Genomic DNA, 26,529 nt, shown 5'->3' with positions numbered 1-26,529 from the left:
TTTGAAAAGTAGTGCCAAACATGGACTGCTTTGCCAGATACAGAGTCGCCACCTAAATATTTTTTAATGGGGAAATTTAGGAAACCCTGACTCGGTGCCGAAGGCCACATGTCCGTCATCACCGGAGTTTGTCTCGGCTCGGGAGCTTGGGTACGATCGGGGAAGGTCAGCTATGAGCACCCCCTTTCGCCCGGTCCGAAGACCGGCCTCTACTAACCGTGATATCCAATTTTGAAAACGTTATGTGTTCTTATTCCAATTATTAGCCTAGAATTACTATGTTATGCGTGCAGCAAACAAGTATAGACTAGATTGCCTAATTTGGAAAGAAACATTGCATATCCGTTTGGTTTGAAAATGCTTTGGAATTTGCTACTCGCAAGTAGGCTAAAATGCGGATTTCAACGAGTTTTTCCAACTCAAACAATCCAACCTCCACCCACAGGCATTCAAACAGTTTAACACATAAGCATCTAGCCACATGTTAAGCATGCTGTCATGGCAACATTCACACGCATGCGATATGCTAAAGCGGAAACACTTACATCGTACTCCGTGCCAAAACAAAGAACTTGTTAGCAAACATGCATGATCCAAGTCCATGTTAAGTGCCTAATGCATCGCATACAAAATGTTGCTAGAATAGGCTCGGCTATCCTAAACATGTCATGTGAAAATGCACAATTATCACGTATTCAGTTTGGAATTTGAAGTACAAATGCAGTTAGCGTGATGTACCGAGCCTAATGCATGCAATACAAATGCGGGGATGCACACATGCATAGCATAAGGTATGCTAATTTAAACGTGCCCTAATATACCATCGTAAGCAGGTAAATAAAAGGGAAGAAAGAAGTGAGGTTGGAAGACATACACACCACCCACACACACTTATTACAGATTTGCCCTCACTCGGAGGGACCGAATGAATATTACAAATTAATTAACTACACAAGCTAATTAATATTACAAATTGCCCAATTTAATTTAATAAATTAAATAAATTAATTAAAACAGGAAAACGCCTCGGGAAGCGCGCCACCATGCATGGGCCGCCTCTGTTTTCCTTCCTTCACTCCTCTGGAGGCTGTCAAAACCTCAGGGATGCTCTCTTGGGCAGAGGGGATCATCACCGGCCAAGTGAAATTTCCACCGGCAGTGTTGTATGATCATCGGCACCAAATGAATCTGTCGGCCGAGAATTTGTTGCCGGCCGGCACCTTACACTGCCGGTCGGCAGAGTGTTCCTGCAGAACCTGCAAACTCACAGCAACAGAGGGCAAGGCAAAGCATGGCAGCACAATTCAAGGCATATATGCACCAAGCATGTCCCTTATCATTGTAATGACTCAAAGGGGCATGTGCCTCGATTCTCGGACCACCAATCACGTATTTCCATGCATGATGGCCCAAAGAATCAAGTATGCAACTTTGATTTCAAATGCATGCACACCAAATTAAACAAACAAAGCCCAATTCCTATCACCAATTCAAGGAACAAGGCATGCATGCTAGATGCAATGCAACCTAAGCATACAAGCTAAGGATGCAACATGGCATGGCAATGGACTTATGCAATCATGCAAGCATACATATAGCAATGCGAATGGATGGCAAGATGGACTTATACGTGAATTAGGCAGCTCTAATAGGGCCTAAAACAGCAGCCAAAGTGCTAAAAAGTGAGGGCTAAATGGCATACACACACACATGCACATAAGGACCAACACTTAAGCACAAATCAAGCAACATTCAAGCACACTTGAAAGGGACAAACATGAACAATTAGCATGCATTATAAGCTCTAAAATCATGTTATAAAATGATGCCAAATCATATTAAACAAGACAAGCAAGTGCATGCAAGCATGGTCCAAGTACTTGAAGCAAAGTCATGAAGCTTTGAAGCATGTTTATCACAACAAACATGGCATGCATTAAGCAACCTAAAACAGGTTTTTAGCACATAACATAAGGCCCAAAAGACCACTTAGATGGCATCTAGATGGCTCAAAAACAAAAGCATGCAAAGGCACCAAAACATGGAGCAATGCTACACAAGCTTCCAAAGCATTAAAGGGGCATGCAAGGCAATCAAACAAGCATGGAAATGGGACTGAAATGGCATGTAGAATGATCCCAAATCACCAAAACAATGCAAAGATGGCATGCTACACATGCACATGCTCAAGGCCAACAAGCCTAAATACAAAGGAGCTATATCAAGCGTGCCAAAATCAACCCAAATAACCTAGGACAGACCTAGGACATGGCAAAATAAGCACATAATCTTCACAAGACTAAGCCTAAAACATGCTCCAACAAAGGCTAACAACCTAAGGCATATTAAGGCATAAACATGGCATTACAAGGCAACTATGCTAAGCATGCATGGGGTACCAAAACCAACTTAAAATCATGTTATATTATGGATATATAAGCATGAAAAACAGACCAAACATGCTCAACACACACTCAAGCATAATGCTCTCTCAAGAGGCCAAAACATGCCCTTTTCAAGGACAACAAGGAGAGGGGGTGGCCCCCTCCTTCTTGGGACTTCAAAGCATCATCTTCACCACTGAAATCCCTCAAGATTTCAGTGGTGAAGAGACCTCAACACCAAAATCCCGGAGCTAGCACAAAATGGCTTAAAATGAGGCCTTTCAAGGCCTAAGGGTGGTCAACAACCCTCAAACAACAAAACAGTCTTAACAAACAATAAAGAGGGCCTAAAAATAGAACTTTTTTATGTTATAAAATAAGCACAAAAACAGCTCTAAGATAGGTATAAAATCAATGCAAAAAAGGGGGAAAATGGGACTAGATTCTCACCCTTGATGCCTTCTTCAACAAAGATGCTCCAATGGCCTCCTTTAGCTCCAAACCAGTCAAGAAACTCAAGAACAAGCCCTTAGAACCCTAGTTTCAAGAGGAAGGTGAAACACTAGGTGTTTGTGTGCAATAGTAAGACACAAAGCACCTAGTGAACAAAAGAGAGGGAAAGAGAGATAGAGTGTGTATCTAACTCTAACCCTAGAACTCAAACCCTAACAATGGCTGTTCTTGCTCTCAAAATATCCTAAAAATGTCCAACCTCCCATCCAAGAGAGAGCCTCTCTCTATATAAGCCTTATGTCTTGTAAAGCTTACAAGACAAGCTACAATAGAGGGAGATCCCTCCATACACGTGTATGGAGGGAAAGTCACTGCAATACAGCTGCCTAAAAATATCTCAAAAAGCAACTGCACAGTAACCGGCCGGCAAAAAATGCCATCTTGGCCAAAAACAGTGCCGACCGGTACAAAATAGTGCTGACCGGCAACAAAAAGTGCCGGCCGGCAAACTATATTGCCGGTGGCAGCAAAAACCAGCCGGTGGCCTCTAGCCACTGCCGGTGGTGGGTGGGGATGGTCTACAAGCCCTACCCTGCCTCTCAAAGGCAAGATGCAAGTGTTTGGTGCAAAACCAGACACTTAACGGTCAAGTTCGGAGATCCTGAGGCAAGGCGCGCGGGCCAAGACCTCCGGGAACTCCAAACGAACACAAACATGGATAATCACCGAGTGTTCAAATGGTGACGCCCAAGTCTTGAGGACGGTCAAAAATGGGGTGTCTACAGTTGCCCCTCTTTGACAGAACTCGAAAGTCATAACAATGACGGGAGTGAATGTCAAAGCCCAGAGACGACCCATTTTTGACAAGGCCGAAGACTTAGACAAACATGCAAGACAAGTAAGGTATGCGCCCGAAGGCAGGGGCGAAATGCAAGACAATGCACGAAGCCGAGCATAACTTATGATCATGCAAAGAAAGCTGTAACGAAGTATACATGCGACAGTTTTAAGCTAGCATACCAAACTACACTACAATGCAGAAAGGATGTAAGAGAATTATGGAATTCTCAATACTTCTCACTCGGAGGATACAATACCTGTGCGGCTCGTCTGGTTGCACCAGCCTCAAATGAACCGTACATACAATATCGTGCCTGAAAAGAAAACAAACTTAACAGGTACAATATTGTTAGCAACATGCATGACAATGCAAGATGGATGGATAACGATATGCAATATATACAAAACAATGTATAAACAATGCAAATGAAGATGCAATGTAATTGAAACAATGCAAGCTACATGCAAAGCAATCGAATCACGATCTAATCACGAGCGGTTCGAAACCACACCTATGTCAAATAGATTGATGGAGATAACAAGTCTGTCTACCACAGAACGGTCAACTGAACTGTGAGCATTGTAGACAGACACAAGAACAAGTATTGGGTGGAATTGACATAAGTGGGGAAACGACCCGCTGGGGAAAGGACAATGATCCTAATGCCGGATGCAAAAATTACACTACAATGTAATGGACATGAATATGGCACACAGGCCAAACCAAATCTTGCCTAGGAAAGGCATGTACACATGCAAGCCATGTCTAACACAGAAAAGGTGCCGCAACCCTCAACCAGCATACCCGCGTGGAATTGGCGCGATACACATGCAGAACTGTGTTTTACGTGAAAAGTAAGGGCACATACCAGACCAAGCTCAACATGGAAAGGCGCAAGCCATAGATGGAAGGTGATGCAATGAATGCATGCAATCTACAATGCAATATATACAAATATGCAATGGAATGGATATGGATACAATGGATATGGCACGCAAGCCAAACCAAATCTTGCCTAGGAAAGGCATGTACACGTACGAGCCATGTGTAACACAGAAAAGGTGCCGCAACCCTCAACCAACATATCAGCGTGGAATCGGCGCGATACACATGCAGAACTGTGTTTTAACATGAAAAGTAAGGGCACATACCGGACCAAGCTCAACCTGGAAGGGCGCAAGCCATAGGTAGAAGGTGATAAAATGAATGCATGCAATCTACAATGCAATGGATATGGCACGTAGGCCAAACCAAATCTTGCCTAGGAAAGGCATGTACACATACAAGCCATGTGTAACACAGAAAAGGTGCCGCAACCCTCAACCAGCATACCCGCGTGGAATTGGCGCGATACACATGCAGAACTGTGTTTTAACATGAAAAGTAAGGGCACATACCAGACCAAGCTCAACCTGGAAAGGCGCAAGCCATAGGTGGAAAGTGATGCAATGAATGCATGCAATCTACAATGCAATATTTACAAATATGCAATGGAATGGATATTTACAAAATGCATGACAATGCAAATGATGCGACCTACGGGGGAAAATGCAATGAATGCAAGCTACAATGGAAATGCATGACAATGCATGTGATGCAATGACTATGCTTGCAACTTTCCCTATCTTACCAACAGGGTGATTTACTAGGTTGGTTCAGTATCCAGAACTGAGGCGTAGACACGCCGCCTCAACCTATGGGGCTTCCATACAGATTTCAAGCCGAGGGTAAACCCCTGGGTATTTAAACCAGACTTTAGTCTCGGAACTCCCGAACCTTTGCGTTCTAGGCATAAGCCATTCGAACTCTAGTTTCCACCGTCCCAGTTGGTCTTCTAGGAACTCACCGCAAACATAGGCAGGTGGCTTTACCAGACCACCAAAAAGTCGTTCGGGCACGACAAACACCGAAGGAATTGCACCTTCAGAGGATTTAAGGTCTCCTAGACCGTGATGCAAAATGTATTCATGACTATGCAACGAAGGTTTCGCACCTCCAAAGGATTTAAGGTCTCCTAGACCGCGCGTGTTTAAGGTCTCGCCAGACCGCCGCGCGTGTTTAAGGTCTCGCCAGACCGGGATGCAAAATGTATGCATGACAATGCATGTTGTTTTTGTTTTTTTGAAATGTAAATGATGCAAGTGATGCACGTTGCATGGAATCCGCCGAAGGTTTCGCACCTCCAAAGGATTTAAGGTCTCCTAGACCGTGCGTGTTTAAGGTCTCGCCAGACCGTGCGTGTTTAAGGTCTCGCCAGACCGCGACAACACGCGGAACAACGCAAGGATGAGGCACACATGCCGATGCAAATGAAGCATGATACAAGATGATACAAATGAGACATGCGGGCCTCATAAGATGCAAAATGATACGAGTGTGACACGTATGCCACACGCAATGCGAAATTTTGAAATTTGGACTTATACGCTACGCGAGGCCGGTTCGTATTCAAAACAATGCAATGTACTAACAAGTACAAGTAAGGTGCGTAAAATAACGCGAGAGGATACATGTAAGATGCAAGTGAGGTGCACAAAACAGTGCGATGCGCAAAACAGCGCGAACAATACAATGCACAAAACAGTGCGATGCACAAAACAGCGCGAACAATTTTGAAATGCACAAAACAGTGCGATGCGCAGAACAGCGCGAACAATTTTGAAATGCACAAAACAGTGCGATGCGCAAAACAGCGCGAACAATTTTGAAATGCACAAAACAGTGCGATGCGCAGAACAGCGCGAACAATACAATGCACAAAACAGTGCGATGCGCAAAACAGCGTGAACAATACAATGCACAAAACAGTGCGATGCGCAAAACAGCGCGAACAAATTTGAAATGCACAAAACAGTGCGATACTAAGTGTGACACGCATGCCACACGGAATGAAAATAGACTAAAATGCGCAACAACGCACGTATTCCAGAATGCATGACAATGCATGGAATGGGAATGCAATGATGATGCATGAGAAATGTGCACGACAATGCAAAGGGGTGCGTGTTGCAATGTATGTAACACGTGCATAACAATGCAAATGAGTGGCGCATGACAACGCGATGTAATGCACCGAAGTAGTGTGATGAACTCGTGCAACACACATGGGGCAACTTTTGAATTTAAAAGGATACAAAAAGGATACACCTTGCATGGGTTGGAGTGCTACGCACGGCAGATGCAGTCCGAAGGCAGAACGGAGACCGGTTGAGCGTCGGAGATGCACTTTCTTGCACTTTCTTGAGCTATGGAGACCACACATTACTCACATGGCCTGAACAAGGTTGTGGGAACCCCACCGGCCGAAAGGGGAGGCCACCGGCTGGCCACCGGCATCAAAATAATTCCATCGGCACAAAAAGGTGCCGGCCGGCACAAAACATTGCCGACCGGCAAACAGTTGCTGGTGCGGGGCAGTTTTGACTTTTCACCTTGGGCATTATAAAATAGGGTTTCTAAACCCTATTTTCTCATTCCTTGGCCGCCGAAAACTCTTGCCTTCTCTCTCTAGAGCGTTTCTTTCTCGTTTTCCGCCCGTTTCTTCGCGTTCTACGCCCGTTTCATCGTCGGATTCACGATTTCCTTCGCGTTTCGGACATTTTCAACCGAACAAAACTTTGTCTCGGTGCCTCGTTCGGCGTTCCCGCCTTTTCGGGGTTTGTTCCCCTTGTTTCTCTCTTCATTCTTGTGCCTTTTCACATTCCGGCCTTCCCGGCCATTTCCGACCCTCTTGGGAGTTGACTTTTCAGTTGACTCTTCGTATTCCGACCCGGTTTTCCTTTTCCGGCCATTTTCACACCATTCTCTACATGGCGGACGACATTCCACGCGGCGGGACTCCCCCGGACCACGAGATGGATCCCGAGGTCGAGCTTCTACCATTGAGCCAGCGCCCGTTCAACCCGGCGACCTACCGACCGGCGGTCCATGTTCTGTCCCCCGACGGTCTGCGTCAGTTCCGGAGCTTCGAGAGGTACGCGGTGCCTGAGCTACTGCTACGCGAGCCTACCTCCCATCTGTCATTCAGCACTTCCGAGGTAACCCTTCATCTTCTGCTTTACTTTTCGCAATGTAGGATACAAAAACTGTCATAGTTAGTTGTACTCTTCAACTGCTTGGATCTGATACACCATAGACCGTAGTTGACTGTAAACATACATACAACTGACATCTGTTCGAGACTGACACATGCACACACACTGCACTAACCCCAAATTATTCAAACACACGGCACACACTGTCTTTCACTGCATACACACCGGCACCTGGTATTTGTCTGAATCTGCTAAATTTGTACACATGCTATATCCGTTCTGGAACACCCAAACATGCTGACACACCACACGTATTATTCCACTGTAAACACACCGGCACCCGGTATTTGTCAAAATCTGAACAACTTGCACACATGCTTCACCTGTATGCTTTTCAAAACTGCATTTTGAAAATTGCTTCGCAATTGTTATTTTCTGTTTACAGGAGGGTTCCCATACCATTCGCGGGTATGGGAATACTGGTGCACGGGAGTGGTATGATGAGCTCCCTGATGCAGTCCGACGCATCGTGGATCGGGGGGGCTTCGGCGCCTTCTGCCGAGGGCTCTCTAGGTTGTCCACATGCAGACCTCTCTTGGCCGCTCTGGCGGAGAGGTGGTGGGACACCACCGATTCGTTCCACTTTTCCGCTGCAGGGGACATGACGATGACCCCTTATGACTTCTCGATGCTCACAGGCATCGGGGTAGGGGGTGATCCGATCCCTTTCGACACCGACATGGATGAGTGGACCGCCGCTCAGGTCCATCTGTTGGGGGAGGCACCACCACTAGCTCGTCCAGGTTTTGTTCGATACTCCTGGTTCGAGGTATAGTTTCGGGTCCAGCCCGCATTGGAGGAGGAGGCGCAGATGACCCAGGAGGACATGGAGAGGTATGCTCGTGGCTTCCTCATGTTCCTGTTCAGGACTACTATCTTCGCCGACCGGGCGAACACCGTGCCTCTCTGTCTTCTCAGCGCACTGGTGGACGTCCGGGACATCCTGCACTATGACTGGAGCGGCGCAGCTCTGGCCACCCTCTATGGATATATGAGCTCGGCTTCACGCGGCAGCGGCCAGCTCCTCGGAGGCTACTGGCGGGCTTGGGAGGTACATCTCTTCTCCGCTTTTCATTTCTGTCTCGTACTTTCTGTACTCTGTACACTACACACACTGTAGTCTGCTCTATACTTGCTGTATACTGTACACACGGCACACATATACACTGCTTTACACTGACTGTACACTGCTCACACTGTACACTGCACAATACACTGCACAACACACGGCTCTGCCATTTCTGCTTTATTCTGCATATTCTGCTTCGTCTGATAGTCATACTGACATCTGTTTTGCAGCTGTGGGTTTACGCCTACTTCCCTAGGCTCGCACCCGTACCAGTTGCGGAGCCTCCTCCGGCCGTCCCGTTCTCGAGTCGCTTCGACGGGAGATGCACCCGGCGACCACGGGAGACATTCGGCTTCTTCCGTCGATACTTTGACACCATCACCCCGGCCGAGGTATGTTTTACTTTCAGTTTATTTAGCTTCGCTTTTCCACCATATATTCAATATCAGTAGATAACAAACTGTCTGTCACTTTTAGATCACTTGGCGGCCATGGGCTTCCTTGCCGGCGGTGATGCGGGGTCGGTTCCCTGGTGCGGAGGAGACCTCGCGTTTCCGGATCTTGCTTGAGGGCCCGGTCTGTCGGGCTTGGTACCTGGGGGAGCGTTTTCTACGCCAGACCCTAGGGTTACCTGAGCAGATAGTCCCGGTTCCCCCTCCTGCAGACATGAGGGAGACCGAGGGGCTCACCACTGAGCAGCTAGATGATTACTCCATCGGCTGGGAGGAGGCCGGCTTCCGAGGCACCGGCGACTATCAGGAGTACGTGCGGACGTACCTGATGCGCCCCCTGAGCGGCCGTCGAGCAGAGGGGGCCAGGCCTGTGGCATCGGCGGCTGGGGCCGGAGCGGGAGCAGGGGCTGGATCTTCGAGGAGGGCCCGGGTCCGTGGTAGGAGCGGAGTGCAGGGAGGACGGGGAGCTGGTTGGCCTGCCCTGCCTGCTGTACTGACCTTCCAGGGGCAAGGTGGGACGACTTATCAGCTCCCCTCCGCCCCTCCGCCGGCTAGTCACGAGTTCATCGATGTCCCCGACCTACCTCCGGTATGTATTACTGCATTTCCGTACAGTCATTTCATTTCAGTTCATTTGCTTATTCCACAGAATATTGACGTATCTGATACTTTTGTAGGCTTCTTCTGAGTACACCCGTCAGGCATTGGCGATGAATGCCTCGATAATGGGGATGCTTCAGCGGACATTTGACCTCCTGGCCGTCTACAGCATACCGGTATGTTCTTCTGACACTGGCCTCAAACCATTCATACACTGCTTTACATAATCTGATGCACAGCACCACACCTGATACACTGATCTCACAGCATCTGATACACTGCATACACTGCATTCTGCACTGCTAAACTGCTCACGGCATCCACACACTGTACTCATACATCGCATTCTGTACTGATAAACTACTCACGGCATTCTTACTGTACTCACACACTGCATTCTGCACCTTTAAACTGTTCACAGTATACTGACGCATTTCCCTTTTATGTACCTTTTCAGCCTCCTTTCCAGATCCCCATGGCAGGAGGTGCTCCAGCTGGACCTTCTGCCCCGGCTCGAGGGAGAGATGATGAGGGTAGAGCATTTCCCCGTACCAGGGGAGGGCGTACTCATGTCGGGAGCAGCTCGCGAGCTCCAGTCCTGGACGATGATGATGATGAGGAGTCAGAGGCGGAGGCAGAATCGGAGGCAAAGGAGACCGGAGGTAGCACTAGCTCGGGCTCTGGCGACGATGCTGATGATGCTCCTGGACCCTCGTCCAGGAAGAGGACTAGGACGGACTGACGGCCCTTGGGGGGCTCGACACCGATTTTTGCTCATTTTTCTCTTTCTTGTACTTTTCTTTTTGTTGGTAGATATATTACCTTGTGCTGCCGCAGGCAGATTTTTGTTTCCAAAACTTGTACATAAAAGATCATGAAATGAAACAGACTTTTTATCTGAAAAAGTGTTTACATTTACATATCCTACGCATCGCATCGGATCTCATCATGTTACATCTCAATGTAAATGAAATTGACTGATTGTCTGAAAATTGAACACTTGCACTGTAATAATCAGATAACTAAACAGCCAACAGCAAAATAACCCAAGCAGCCCACTGTCTGATTCTGGACACACAGCCCTTACTCTGTTGGGGATTGATCTGCATACAGCCCAAAACACAGCTTTCAGCTCATTCTGCACACAGCAAACTTTAAACAAAACAGCCCAATCTGACAAGACGGAGCTCAAAGACGGAACCGGTTGGAGTTGAATCATGCTTCAATGTAAAGAATGGCACAGCACTCTGAGTGTAAATGATTTTTGAAATCAAATGAGGGTTTTTCAAACCGGGGTATCGAGCCTACAACTGAACACAGCGGGGAAGACTCAAATACAGGTACGCGACCTAAACACAACGAGACACACTCGAAAAAGACCTTAAAACAAAGGTCGAGACCGACAAATCAAAAGACACGACACACAGACGCTTTAACGAAGATGGGGGACCTCGGACCATGAGGAGCCAGTTCAATCTGGGTATTGTTTCCCACCCTCTTCTGATTTGTGATTCTCGCATCGCTCTGGCACTCAAGCTCGGATTTTCTCTCAAAACCCTTTTTCTCACTTTTCTCTCAACTCACACCTCTCTATTCTTCATTCTCTCATTTTTTATCCCTCCCCGGGGTGATTAATGGATAAATGGAAAGGTACAGGTTCATGCTCAATACCGTTAGCTCACAGCTATTTCTTCTGGCGGGTAGAGCGCTCTTCTGGCGAGTACGTCGATGACGGGGGAAAGATAGAATTCCTGGCTCAACTGTGCCCCTAGTTCATCATTTTAACCATTCTTTTCGTTTTGGTTTTCTACTAAAACAAGTTTGATCAAAATGAGAGTCGGATTAACGTACTTGTCCGATTTTTGATTTGAAAACTATGCAAGCCAGGCTGTAAGCACTGAAAATTTTCCTTTTTGGGTCCAAGACAATGGTCCAGTTTTGGAAAATGAAATAGTTTTCGAGAAATTAGTCAACCTCAGTAAAAATTTTCAAAAACTATCTTTCAAACAGCTGATGCTCAACGAGCATGGAACTTACTCTTTGAGATGCACAACCTCGGATCGGAGGCAATGAAAATTGCCCCTGGTTTGGATGGGGTGAGAGGCAACGGAAAGTTGCCCCTAGTTTGAATGGCGTCTCGCGACGGCTTGTGGCAACGGAAAGTTGCCCCTTGTTTGGATGGTGCCGCAGCAGTCCGCAAACGGTCTTCATTGGCGGTGGTCGAACTCTCGGACACAGAGATGACGAAGCCGGTCACAACACATATATGGACACAATTACCTTGAAGGGTGTTGGCGGCTGGACTTCTGGGATGAAATTGAAACCATTGCATGGACTGAGACGCTATGAAAGCGTTGGGGGCTGGACTTCATGATGAAGTTGCCTACGTATCCCAAACATGGGAATCAAGCCTTACGTAGTTCCGGGTAAGGTACACTCGGGTATTTTAACCTTCACTTTTCTTAGGCTCTCACTTTTGCCAAGGCGCCCGATGCGGGTTTTCGACCTTGCAAGCTTTTTATTTTCTTTTTCTTTTGTTCATTTCTTTTTCTTCTTTTTTTTTGCATCTCTTTTTTTCTTTTCTTTTCTCTTTTTTGTATTTTTTGCTTCTTTTTGTATTTTTTGTATTTTTTTCTTGCTCTAACTTTTGCCTGGACCGCCCTTCCGGGTTTTCGGCCCAGCGAGCCTCTCAAAGGGTAAAAGTGTAGCAAGTCCATGCCAAATGATTTTTAGAGTCGAAGCCTCTCTGTGTCTAGGAGAACGGCTGTTGCAATGTTTTGCAGGAGAATCCATCCCGGTTGCTCTTCAAGCTTCTTTCGGCGAGATCTACTCTTTCTGATTCGGCTTGGGTGCCTCTTGCTCGAGGGCTGCTTCAGAATTGGCCATACAGACCTTGCATGATGTTTGACCGTTGAACTCTCTGAATGTTCTGAACGGGTTCAAAGTTTGAAACGGATTGAATCTTGAGGCTGAGAGCGATCCTAGGCTGCGCAATCTCAAGAGCGGTTCCACACAGGTCTTCACAAGGCCGTGTAAAACATTTGTTTTTAAAAGTTTTTAAGAAAGCGACAAATCGCTCGCGCCGAAGATAGTGTGGAACCAATCTGGATCAAGCCAGGGTCCTTCTCAGTACTCACGCCGACAAGCATGGTTTCATTCATTAAAAGGCTTAACACGCCTCTCTTTCTCTCAAAATGATCAAAATTTTGCAAAACCCGAGGAATTCCTTCCTCTTCGTTTTTATCACCGCAGTGTTCAAAAGTTTGTTTTTTTTTTGAAAAACTTAGGTTAATGCAATAAGTTTGGCACACAGGAGAGCAGGCGAGATGCACTGTCAGCCCATTCAAATTCTCTGGTACTTATGCTGAAAGTAAGCATAAAGTTGAGATAGCAACAGCTGTTTCATTCGGCTCTGTTGGTGCGACTGGCTCTTCGGCAGAAACAGACTCAAAATAAAAACAGATAATTACAAAACAAGACGGTGTTTGAGGCAACAACACCTGATATTATATATAACGGGGACTAACTCGATACAACCAGACAGACCCTTAAGCAAAAAAAGACTGACTCAAGACAAAGAGACAGACTCAAAACAAAAGACTGACTCGATATCCAAGCCAGGATTTACAAAACTCGGTTTCACTGATGCTCAAAAATGCGTGCCAGACGCTACATCCAAAACAAACCAAATGTCGCCCGCAGGCAGTTCACTTTACATACTCGCAGTATCTGAGCCCTCGAAATCCAGCAACTGGGTGGTAACGGGCTTGCCTGAGGTGGGTGGTAGGATAACCTTGTTATCGATCAAATCCTGCACTTCATGACGAAGGCGGGAACATCCATCGGTACTGTGACCGGACTGTTGATGGTACGCGCAGTACAAGGTAGCATCATGAGTGGCAGGGAGATTCTTCGGGAGTGGCCGAGGCTCCAAAGGCTTAAGATGCCCATTCTTCGCCAATATTAGCAATGCCCTAGACAAAGGCATGTGGAGGTCGTGAAAGACCCTGCGCCCTCGGGGCAGGTACTTTGCAGTTTGAGGATTCTTGCCAGATGCGCTGGCGAAAGGATCGGCTGGCACTGCCTTGGCTTTTTGAACCTTTCCCGGTGTAGGGTTGGGAACTACAGGAACTGCCTGGACATGACGGGGCCCATCCCGATTTTCTGTCTGGCTTGAACTGCCTTTGATCGGAGCGGGGAAAGCATCATCCACAGCTTTGATCACGATCGTAGATGTTTGTTGCTTGTTCATTCCTCTGACTTTCAGAGCCTCGACTGCCCACAGCAGTTGTTCAATAGGGTCGGCGTCCATCTTTGCCTTGTCCTTTCCTTTGGCCTCAGCCTGATCAAAGGTCGGGGTTGGTGCTGGCATGTCGTGGCTATAGCCAGAAGCCACCTCTAGCTGGCTGAGCTCTATCACAATTCGCCCCAGCAACGGGGGCTCCTGAGGTACGAAATTCCTGACATACGGCGCTGCTGGCGGTGAAGCCGACATTCCATAGGCGAGGTCTGCTACAGACCTTTGGAGGTCCCCTATCATTCCCATCAATTCGAAGGTGGTGGGCTCACGAGCTTGATATAACTGGGGAGCCCAAACCGGGTGCACAACGGGCGACCTGGGCGGGTATGACATACTGATGGCGGCCTCACTCTGCGGAGCGGTTCCCTGCTCCAATGCAGCCGTCATAACCACAACTTCTTCTGTATTTTGTGCCGCCATAATTCCTGCCTCAGCAAGGGGGAGACGCTGGCTATTCTGTATCAACTCTGCAACTTTCTGAACTGAAAGGAAAGACAGACAGCATTTCAGCCCAAACTGATCAAACATGGGTGTAGCCAAACAACTGTACCCTACTGCTGATCACTGTTCCAAGATTTCTGTTCCCAAAATACTGAATCTGATACCCGCGGATAACTGATTCCTGATAACTGATTCTCAACAATACTGATTCTGGTGCCCTCGGGCTTGGTACTCAAACTCGCAAACTGGTATATGCGTTCCCTGTAGAGATACACTCTAAAAGCACATAGCAGGTAAAGAGAGCCAAAACACCCCTATGTTGGGGTAGGGTTTCCCTGTCCTATTTTGTCAGGAGCTAGGGTTTCACTATGCACACAGCAGTTTCAAACAACCTATAATCGGGTAAGCAACCTGTCCTAACTTGGAATGGCCACTATGGATCCGAATATGCACTAGGTCGAATGGTCGAAAGGGTGCCCCGGTAAACCGGGGTTTGTGTTCCCATGCTGTCAGAGCCCATAGCCGGTTAGCCTTATGGACATGCCTTGACAAGACAAGCCTCCGGCAAACCGTTCAGGAATGGCAGATGGCAAACACTGTGTTCCTAGGCGCACCAATGCACATGCAATGCAAAGAAACACATAAACGAGATCAAAATAGGATATCACGAGTTCGAGTCAAGCTCTCTAAAAATCCCCAGCAGAGTCGCCAGAAACTGTAGCACGTCCCCGAATGCCCCGGGAGGATGAGTCCCGTTCTGTTCATTTGGGGTTACTACAGTTCGGACTCAACTTGTGTCGCGGTTCTTAATCTTGAACCAAAGAGTCCAAACCTGGCAAATCGTTTGAGAAAACAGATTTGTTTTGAAAAGTAGTGCCAAACATGGACTGCTTTGCCAGATACATAGTCGCCACCTAAATATTTTTTAATGGGGAAATTTAGGAAACCCTGACTCGGTGCCGAAGGCCACATGTCCGTCATCACCGGAGTTTGTCTCGGCTCGGGAGCTTGGGTACGATCGGGGAAGGTCAGCTATGAGCACCCCCTTTCGCCCGGTCCGAAGACCGGCCTCTACTAACCGTGATATCCAATTTTGAAAACGTTATGTGTTCTTATTCCAATTATTAGCCTAGAATTACTATGTTATGCGTGCAGCAAACAAGTATAGACTAGATTGCCTAATTTGGAAAGAAACATTGCATATCCGTTTGGTTTGAAAATGCTTTGGAATTTGCTACTCGCAAGTAGGCTAAAATGCGGATTTCAACGAGTTTTTCCAACTCAAACAATCTAACCTCCACCCACAGGCATTCAAACAGTTTAACACATAAGCATCTAGCCACATGTTAAGCATGCTGTCATGGCAACATTCACACGCATGCGATATGCTAAAGCGGAAACACTTACATCGTACTCCGTGCCAAAACAAAGAACTTGTTAGCAAACATGCATGATCCAAGTCCATGTTAAGTGCCTAATGCATCGCATACAAAATGTTGCTAGAATAGGCTCGGCTATCCTAAACATGTCATGTGAAAATGCACAATTATCACGTATTCAGTTTGGAATTTGAAGTACAAATGCAGTTAGCGTGATGTACCGAGCCTAATGCATGCAATACAAATGCGGGGATGCACACATGCATAGCATAAGGTATGCTAATTTAAACGTGCCCTAATATACCATCGTAAGCAGGTAAATAAAAGGGAAGAAAGAAGTGAGGTTGGAAGACATACACACCACCCACACACACTTATTACAGATTTGCCCTCACTCGGAGGGACCGAATGAATATTACAAATTAATTAACTACACAAGCTAATTAATATTACAAATTGCCCAATTTAATTTAATAAATTAAATAAATTAATTAAAACAGGAAAACGCCTCGGGAAGCGCGCCACCATGCATGGGCCGCCTCTGTTTTCCTTCCTTCACTCCTCTGGAGGCTGTCAAAACCTCAGGGATGCTCTCTTGGGCAGAGGGGATCATCACCGGCCAAGTGAAATTTCCACCGGCAGTGTTGTATGATCATCGGCACCAAATGAATCTGTCGGCCGAGAATTTGTTGCCGGCCGGCACCTTACACTGCCGGTCGGCAGAGTGTTCCTGCAGAACCTGCAAACTCACAGCAACAGAGGGCAAGGCAAAGCATGGCAGCACAATTCAAGGCATATATGCACCAAGCATGTCCCTTATCATTGTAATGACTCAAAGGGGCATGTGCCTCGATTCTCGGACCACCAATCACGTATTTCCATGCATGATGGCCCAAAGAATCAAGTATGCAACTTTGATTTCAAATGCATGCACACCAAATTAAACAAACAAAGCCCAATTCCTATCACCAATTCAAGGAACAAGGCATGCATGCTAGATGCAATGCAACCTAAGCATACAAGCTAAGGATGCAACATGGCATGGCAATGGACTTATGCAATCATGCAAGCATACATATAGCAATGCGAATGGATGGCAAGATGGACTTATACGTGAATTAGGCAGCTCTAATAGGGCCTAAAACAGCAGCCAAAGTGCTAAAAAGTGAGGGCTAAATGGCATACACACACACATGCACATAAGGACCAACACTTAAGCACAAATCAAGCAACATTCAAGCACACTTGAAAGGGACAAACATGAACAATTAGCATGCATTATAAGCTCTAAAATCATGTTATAAAATGATGCCAAATCATATTAAACAAGACAAGCAAGTGCATGCAAGCATGGTCCAAGTACTTGAAGCAAAGTCATGAAGCTTTGAAGCATGTTTATCACAACAAACATGGCATGCATTAAGCAACCTAAAACAGGTTTTTAGCACATAACATAAGGCCCAAAAGACCACTTAGATGGCATCTAGATGGCTCAAAAACAAAAGCATGCAAAGGCACCAAAACATGGAGCAATGCTACACAAGCTTCCAAAGCATTAAAGGGGCATGCAAGGCAATCAAACAAGCATGGAAATGGGACTGAAATGGCATGTAGAATGATCCCAAATCACCAAAACAATGCAAAGATGGCATGCTACACATGCACATGCTCAAGGCCAACAAGCCTAAATACAAAGGAGCTATATCAAGCGTGCCAAAATCAACCCAAATAACCTAGGACAGACCTAGGACATGGCAAAATAAGCACATAATCTTCACAAGACTAAGCCTAAAACATGCTCCAACAAAGGCTAACAACCTAAGGCATATTAAGGCATAAACATGGCATTACAAGGCAACTATGCTAAGCATGCATGGGGTACCAAAACCAACTTAAAATCATGTTATATTATGGATATATAAGCATGAAAAACAGACCAAACATGCTCAACACACACTCAAGCATAATGCTCTCTCAAGAGGCCAAAACATGCCCTTTTCAAGGACAACAAGGAGAGGGGGTGGCCCCCTCCTTCTTGGGACTTCAAAGCATCATCTTCACCACTGAAATCCCTCAAGATTTCAGTGGTGAAGAGACCTCAACACCAAAATCCCGGAGCTAGCACAAAATGGCTTAAAATGAGGCCTTTCAAGGCCTAAGGGTGGTCAACAACCCTCAAACAACAAAACAGTCTTAACAAACAATAAAGAGGGCCTAAAAATAGAACTTTTTTATGTTATAAAATAAGCACAAAAACAGCTCTAAGATAGGTATAAAATCAATGCAAAAAAGGGGGAAAATGGGACTAGATTCTCACCCTTGATGCCTTCTTCAACAAAGATGCTCCAATGGCCTCCTTTAGCTCCAAACCAGTCAAGAAACTCAAGAACAAGCCCTTAGAACCCTAGTTTCAAGAGGAAGGTGAAACACTAGGTGTTTGTGTGCAATAGTAAGACACAAAGCACCTAGTGAACAAAAGAGAGGGAAAGAGAGATAGAGTGTGTATCTAACTCTAACCCTAGAACTCAAACCCTAACAATGGCTGTTCTTGCTCTCAAAATATCCTAAAAATGTCCAACCTCCCATCCAAGAGAGAGCCTCTCTCTATATAAGCCTTATGTCTTGTAAAGCTTACAAGACAAGCTACAATAGAGGGAGATCCCTCCATACACGTGTATGGAGGGAAAGTCACTGCAATACAGCTGCCTAAAAATATCTCAAAAAGCAACTGCACAGTAACCGGCCGGCAAAAAATGCCATCTTGGCCAAAAACAGTGCCGACCGGCACAAAATAGTGCTGACCGGCAACAAAAAGTGCCGGCCGGCAAACTATATTGTTGGTGGCAGCAAAAACCAGCCGGTGGCCTCTAGCCACTGCCGGTGGTGGGTGGGGATGGTCTACAAGCCCTACCCTGCCTCTCAAAGGCAAGATGCAAGTGTTTGGTGCAAAACCAGACACTTAACGGTCAAGTTCGGAGATCCTGAGGCAAGGCGCGCGGGCCAAGACCTCCGGGAACTCCAAACGAACACAAACATGGATAATCACCGAGTGTTCAAATGGTGATGCCCAAGTCTTGAGGACGGTCAAAAATGGGGTGTCTACATTACCGAGGCACCCTTTTTGACCATTCGACCTAGTGCATATTCGGAATCTGTAGTGACCATTCCACACTAGAACAGGTTGCTCACCCGATTATAGGTTGTTTGAAATCGCTATGTGCGTAGTGAAACCCTAGCTCCTGACAAAATAGGACAGGAAAACCCTATCACAATATAGGGGTGTTTTTGCTCTCACTTGCATGATATTTGCTGTCAGAGTGTATCTCTACAGGTTGTGTGTATCAGTTTACTAGTTTGGGTATTAGGCCTATGGGCACCAGTTCAGTATTTTGGGAATCAATTATCTGCGGGTATCAAATTTAGTTTTGGGGGTAGTGATTTGGGAACAATGATCAGTGTTTGAGAACAGTGTATTCAGCTTATCAACTGCATGTTTTTATACCCGACTGTGTGTTGTGTTTATTTAAGCCATTATGCTGTCCGTTTTCTGGTTATTTATTTCCTTATTATTGCTTTATTTTTCTTTTTTTTAGGTAGTTTAGCACAATTGCTTCCGACCAAGCAGATATTCCCCAAGCATTCTAGACTAGAGGTCATTGACTCCATCGATCTGAGGATCTGGTAGACGGACAACCAGTGTTTTATTCTTTACCCCCGGTTGTTAGGCGGAGGTCGAGAAGACGCAGTGTATCGGTACCGAGATTGCCAGATCAGTGGTCTTTGAACAGTCAGGTTGAGATTTTCGAGTCTACTACAGAGATAGACATACCGGTAGTTTGGATAGATCAGGGCAATATGGCAGGAGTGGAGGAAATGATGCGTCAACTTCAAGAAAGTATGAGAGTTATGCAACAAGACGCTGTTCGTTGAGATGAATTTGCCAAACAACAGGTCGAGATCATGGCCCAGCAGGCAGAGTTAATCGCTAGGCTGCAACAACAGACTGGGGCATCTGCTTCACACCAGGCCCCTCCCCTACCAAGAGTCCCAATACCCGAGGAGACGACGAATGTCCAGAATGCCCAGGAGGATACTGACCTCCCAACGGGGCCGGCTCTGCCCCCGATTCTACCTCAACTATCTAAGGCACCTACGCCTATTAATCAACCAGACTCTCCCTTTGAGTTCGAGGTGGACCCTACAATGTTGAAGTTGAGCAAGCTTGAAAAGTTGTTCAAGAAATCCCAAGGGGTAAAGTCCATCCCAAACATTGAGAACGGGTATATCGACGCGACTGTGACGCTGCCAGATCGGTTCAAGATGCCACAAATCGACCACTTTGACGGGTCCGGGGATCCCATGGTACATCTACATTTGTTTTCAGACATACTAAGGCTGATGGGCCTCACCAGACTACAGAAGCTTTCATTGTTTGGCCGGACCCTGTCGGGTGTGGCGGCCATCTGGTATGTAAAATTGGAAGACGATGTCAAGCGGAACTGGGATGAGATGGCCGAGGCTTTCATTGCACTATACTCCTATAACACGTAAATCGAGATTACAACCCGTGATCTCGAGACAACAAGGCAGGAGCCTAAGGAGAGTTTCTCTGAATTCGTAACCCACTGGAGGGCCAAGGCCTCAATAATGACCATAAGGCCGACGGATAAGGATCAAATACGGATGGTTGTGCGCAACCTTCAACCCAAACTAATGCAGAAAATGATCGTGCTCCCCTTCCCTACCTTTTCAGATCTGCATGAGATGGGAGTACAGATCGAGGATGCCTTGAAGCAGGGCTTGATTGACAATAACAAAGAGCAACCCAGAAGAACCTTCAACCGAAACAATAATGTAGGCACAAGCAGTGCTGCAACTGCTAGAGCTTCAGAAGTAAGCATGGTCACCACCACTCCCCTAAGAACCCTTGCGACTACACCATTCTCCGGCGCGTTCAGTAGTAGCTCGCAAGCAGCCAGATACGCACCCAAGAGCCAAAGAGCCTTCACCCCACTATATATGCCCCTGTCCAAAGCTTTGGGGGTTTTAATCAAAAAAGGGCACTTGAAGCCCCTGGAGCCGCCGCCATTGCCAGAAAAACTTCCCCCCTCCCATAACCCGGCGAAGTATTGCGCGTTTCACCAACAGTACGGTCATGATATCGACCAATGCTATAGATTGCGTCATGAGATTCAGGATCTCATAGACAACAGGGTGATCGTGCCTCCAGAGAAACCGAATGTCACAACCAACCCTCTCCCACCGCACAACCAAGCTCCACCTCCCAAACACATCAACTTTATCCAGACCGGGGTCATGTCATACAACCCCAGCATATATATCACCTTATCTCACCTACCCAAGCCGGAGGTGTTCCTTTCTGACAGCACTGACTTGTGCATGTTGGACATCTCCCGAACCCAACCCAAACCAATGGTGGTGGCTGTCGAAGACAGAATAGGGATGATTTCGGAGGAAAGTGGTACGGTGGATTCAGGGACTGAGAAATTTGCGAGCTTTGCTGAGGAGGTGTACAACCCGAGTGGCTACATTGCGTCGGCGGGGCAGATTAGGCCAAATATGGAATTGCCGGTAGGGGTAGAAATTTGTGTACTACAAGGGGACGAACTTGATCAGAGGATAGAGGACTTAGCAGTTCTGGAAGGGGACATTGCTGACCTCCAGATTTTCAACAAACAAGATCCGGGGGACATGACGGTCAACTAGTTCGATTTTGAGGAGTCAGCAGAAGTCACAGGGTGGCTTGACGACCAACCAGATATTGTTGAAAAATATCAGCTAGAAAAGGGCCCGTCGGGGGCAAGGACATCAATTGTGGCCAGAAAGGCCGGGGATCAAAATACATCGCCGGAGAGCGCCGGTGCCAAGAATTTCGCTCAGGATTTGGGCATTTTGAATACAGGAGATTTTGAACAGCAGGTTGCATTGACATAGTTAGAATCGGAAGGAATCAAGGACTCTGAGAGAGCCAGAATAGCCAAGGCCCTTGTGGGAACTGAACCTGCTGTGTGCACAAAGATAGAGCGTGTTGCAAGCACATGGACGGAAGGTACTTCGAGTACAAGGATTTTTGTAACGGAGCCGGACAGGTGTCTATCGGCTGCCGATGGAATGTGGTGGGAAGATGATGATCTATGTCTTGCCCACACGGATGAGGATTGGGGGAGCAATCAACCTGATGATACCTGGTACATCGGCGAAGTCGATCATATGACCAGGAGCGGGCGGTATTTCAAGCCCCTGCATCTAGATCAGCCAGAAGCGTCCGGGAAGGACAATGAGGCAGAGAAACAGAAAGAGAAGCAACTCAAAGATGAGGCCGATGAGGCCGTGCTGAAACAATTAAAAAAGATACAAGCAGACATCTCCATCTGGGGGTCACTTATGGCTTCACGTGTTCACAGACAAACTGTCATATCGGCCATGGACAAAGCCAAACTCTTGATAGACACCACGCCAGAGCAGCTAGTTGGATTGGTTTTTCTGGGAGGAGGTTCCCCGACGTTGACCTTTTCTGACAAAGAACTACCGCCTGAGGGTGCAAATCACAACAAACCGCTCTACATCTCTGTGGAATATAGAAGCAAATGGATACCGGTGGTCCTTGTCGACACAGGATCCGCTATTAACGTGTACCCGTCAAGGACGACATATGCAATCGGGTTGAAGCCCGCGGACTTTGTGCCAACAGCCCAGGTGATAAGGACGTATGATAACACAAGCAGAGAAGTGATGGGGACTGTGAAAATTCAGACCCAGGTTAGTCCAGGACAGCACGAGATTGACTTTCATGTATTGGACGCTCCCGCAACCTTTAACCTACTTTTGGGGCAGCCGTGGCTGCACCAAGTAAAGGCAGTCTCTTCCACCTTGCACCAGATGTTGAAATACCCCCACGAGAAGGGGGTGGCTATTGTTTTCAGGAATTCGTCAATCCATCCGCCGCCGGAAGTGTCTACACCAGTTTTGGAAATCGAGCATGGCATAGAGGATGTGTTCCTATCGGGTTTTACCCTAGTCGAGGCTCGAGTTGTACAGAACATCTTAGCTATCGAGGAGGGGGTGTATGTTAGCGCTCAATCAGTGTACCTCATGAACAAACTCCAGCACATCCCTGGGATGAGACTAGGAAAGAGTGGCCGGAAAGGCATCGCAGTATCGGCCGAAGTACCGCACAACCCGCATACCTTTGGCTTGGGTTATCTGCCCACCAAAGAGGACTGGGTGAGGAAAGGCAAGGAGATGGCTAGGAGAGCCAGAACAAAGCAGGCAGCGAAGCCTTTTGAGTTAATGCACCGACCCATCCAGGGTACCCTAAATGGACGCTTCGTCCGGGAGGGGGAGGATTTCCCATTTTGTGGCTTCCCAGAGCCATGGCTGAATGTCGAAAAGAGGCGCTTGCCGGGATTTGAGATCTTCTTCGACCTGCAGTTATCAGGGGATGATGTTACCGAGGAGCAAGCAGACCTATCAGCGAAGGTTGAGCAGAATGAGAAAGTGGATTTAGAGAGCACCGAATTTGAAATGGGGGTAGCACTGGCTTGTCTACTTTCAGATCCTCCGATCGTATAGAAGTGCTTGGGGGATAACTTCTCGGTGTCCATGATCGGGAATGGAACGACTGTGAGCCCACCTACAAACATTTTGGATGCATTCATCGCACCCTCTCTCATCTGGCAGTACCGAGGAGGGATTTTGATCAAGCAGCACCGGGTCCGGTAGTGAGCCGGAATCTGATTCCACTGAATCTTTGGAGTCGGAATCAGGTTCCAGCTCGTCTGAGTCTGAGTCCGGTAATCCTGGGGGTGATAACCCGGATACCACAGTCCTGTCCAGGTCGTTTTTTTCTTTCTCTTTTGAGTCTGTTGTAACAGAGGAATCAGACGAATTGGATATGCTTAATGAGAATGGAATAGCTGTGGTTTCTGAGCACTTTTTTGCGCCTTTGATTTATTGTATTAATCAAGACTTTCAAAATTTTGATGAAAATGACGAGGAAGAAATTCCTCCGATTTTATAACGTCTAATTGATCAAGAGCAGGAGATATTTGTTAAACCCTTGGTTGATGAAATCACTACAGTTAATGGGGGTACTGAGGAGGATCCGTGGCTGGTCCAGATCGGGTCCACGTTGTCTTCGGAGGAACGCGAGCACTGAGTCGCTTTATTAAAAGATTTCAAAGATGTTTTTGCGTGGCCCTACGAAGACATGCCTGGAATCGATCCTGAGATTGTACAGCACCGGATCCCTCTTGACCCAGAGGCCCGACCCGTTAAACAAAAACTCAGAAGGATCCGCCCGGACTGGGCCCTCAAGATCAAAGAAGAGGTCACCAAGCAAATTGACGCAGGGTTCCTACTGGTATCCGAATACCCAACTTGGTTGGCCAACATTGTTCCGGTGCCGAAGAAGGATGGCAGGATCCTGGCATGCGTGGATTTCAGGGATTTGAACAGAGCCAGTCCGAAGGACGACTTTCCCTTGCCGCATATTGATGAGTTAGTGGACTTCACAGTGGGGCATGCTTTGCTTTCGTTCATGGATGGATTCTCGGGCTATAATCAGATAGTGATTGCACCTGAAGATCGGGAGAAGACTGCTTTCACCACCTCGTAGGGGACTTACTGTTATAGGGTGATGCCATTTGGGTTGAAGAACGCTGGAGGTACATATCAATGGGTTGCGACCACAATATTACACGACATGATCCACAAAGAGGTTGAGGTGTAAGTGGACGACATGATTGTCAAGTCCAAAGAAAGAGAGGGCCACTACACCGCCTTGCAAAAGTTCTTCCAAAGGATAAGAAAATTTCAGTTGCGGCTGAATACTCAGAAGTGTACGTTCGGTGTCACAGTAGGGAAAATGTTGGGGTTTCTGATTACACAGAGAGGCATCGAAGTCGACCCTTCCAAAATCAAGGCCATCTTAGAAATGCCACCACCAAGGACTGAAAAGGAGGTGCGAGGCTTTCTGGGTAAAGTGCAATTCATAAGACGGTTTATCTCAAAATTAACCTGGACTTGTGAACCACTTTTTGGTCTCCTGAAGAAAGGAAAGAAGTTCCAATGGGACGGCCGATGCCAAGCTGCTTTTGAATAGATCAAGGAATACTTACAGAGCCCACCCGTGTTGTCACCGCCCGAGTCGGGGAAACCATTGGTTTTGCATCTTTCAGTAACTGAGACTACAATGGGCTGCATGCTCGCACAAGAGTCTGAGGACAAGGTAGAGAGGGCTATCTACTATCTGAGCAAGAAGATGCTGGAGTATGAAACCCGCTACACACCGTTGGAAAAGGCTTGCTTAGCCTTGGTATGGTCTGCCAGGAAGTTGCGGCACTACCTATTAGCTCACTCTGTAATGTTGGTTTCAAGATTAGATCCCATCAAATATCTCTTCGAGAAACCGGCGCTTACAGGTAGCCTAGCTCGTTGGTTGCTTTTGCTTTCTGAATTCGATTTGAAATATGTGACGCGCAAGTCAGTCAAGGGAAAAGCGGTAGCAGAGTTTTTAGCCGATCATCCAGTGGAAGGAGGTGAAGCAGTTGAGTACTTATTCCCAGATGAGGCCATTTTGCACATCGAAGATGAAACTTGGACGATGTACTTTGACAGAGCGTCAAACCAATACGGGTATGGGATAGGGGTGTTGCTGATAGCACCCGACAATTCCCATATTCCTCTAGCTTTCAAACTCCGGTTCAAAGTCTCGAACAACGAAACAAAATATGAAGCATGCATTGCTGGTTTAGAAGTAGCCCTGGAACTAGGGGCAAAATGGTTGGACATCATTGGGGACTCGAACCTTGTTGTATCCCAAGCTAAGGGAGATTAGAAAGTCAAAAAAGAAAAGATGATAATATATCACCAGACCTTGGACTTGCTAATTCCTCGGTTTGAGAAACTAAACTTTGCTCATCTACTAAGAGAAAACAACATGTTCGTAGATTCACTAGCAACCCTATCTTCCATGATAGACATCCCTTTTGGAGTCCGGATGCGTCCGATCATCATTGACCAGAAATTTGCGCCGGCCTACAAGTTGATTGCTGCTATAGATGAGGTTCAAGATGAGAACCCCTGGTACTACGATGTTTGGAACTTCTTGAAAAAAGAGGCGTATCCACCAGGGACAAATACCAAGGATAAAAGGGAAATCAGAAGAATGGTCATTCAGTTCATCATTTGCGGGGGTAAATTGTACAAGAGAGGTCATCTGGGAATGCATAAATTGTGCATTGATGCCGAAGAATCGAAGCGCTTAATGGAGGCCATCCATGGAGGAGAGTGCGGAGCACATATGAACGGGGTAATGTTAGCTTGGAAGATCCTCAGATAGGGTTACTACTGGTCTACCATGGTATAGGATTGTATCGGCTTTGTTCAGCGATGCCATAAATGTTAGATCCATGCAAACCGCATGAACATCCCGCCGTCAAAGCTGTACAATATGACTTCGCCATGGCCATTTTCAGTTTGGGAAATCAATGTG

Source organism: Camellia sinensis, chromosome 8, assembly GCF_055761805.1.
Source record: "Camellia sinensis isolate YWXY chromosome 8, ASM5576180v1, whole genome shotgun sequence".
Lineage (NCBI taxonomy): Eukaryota > Viridiplantae > Streptophyta > Magnoliopsida > Ericales > Theaceae > Camellia > Camellia sinensis.
This window is presented reverse-complemented; position numbering follows the sequence as displayed.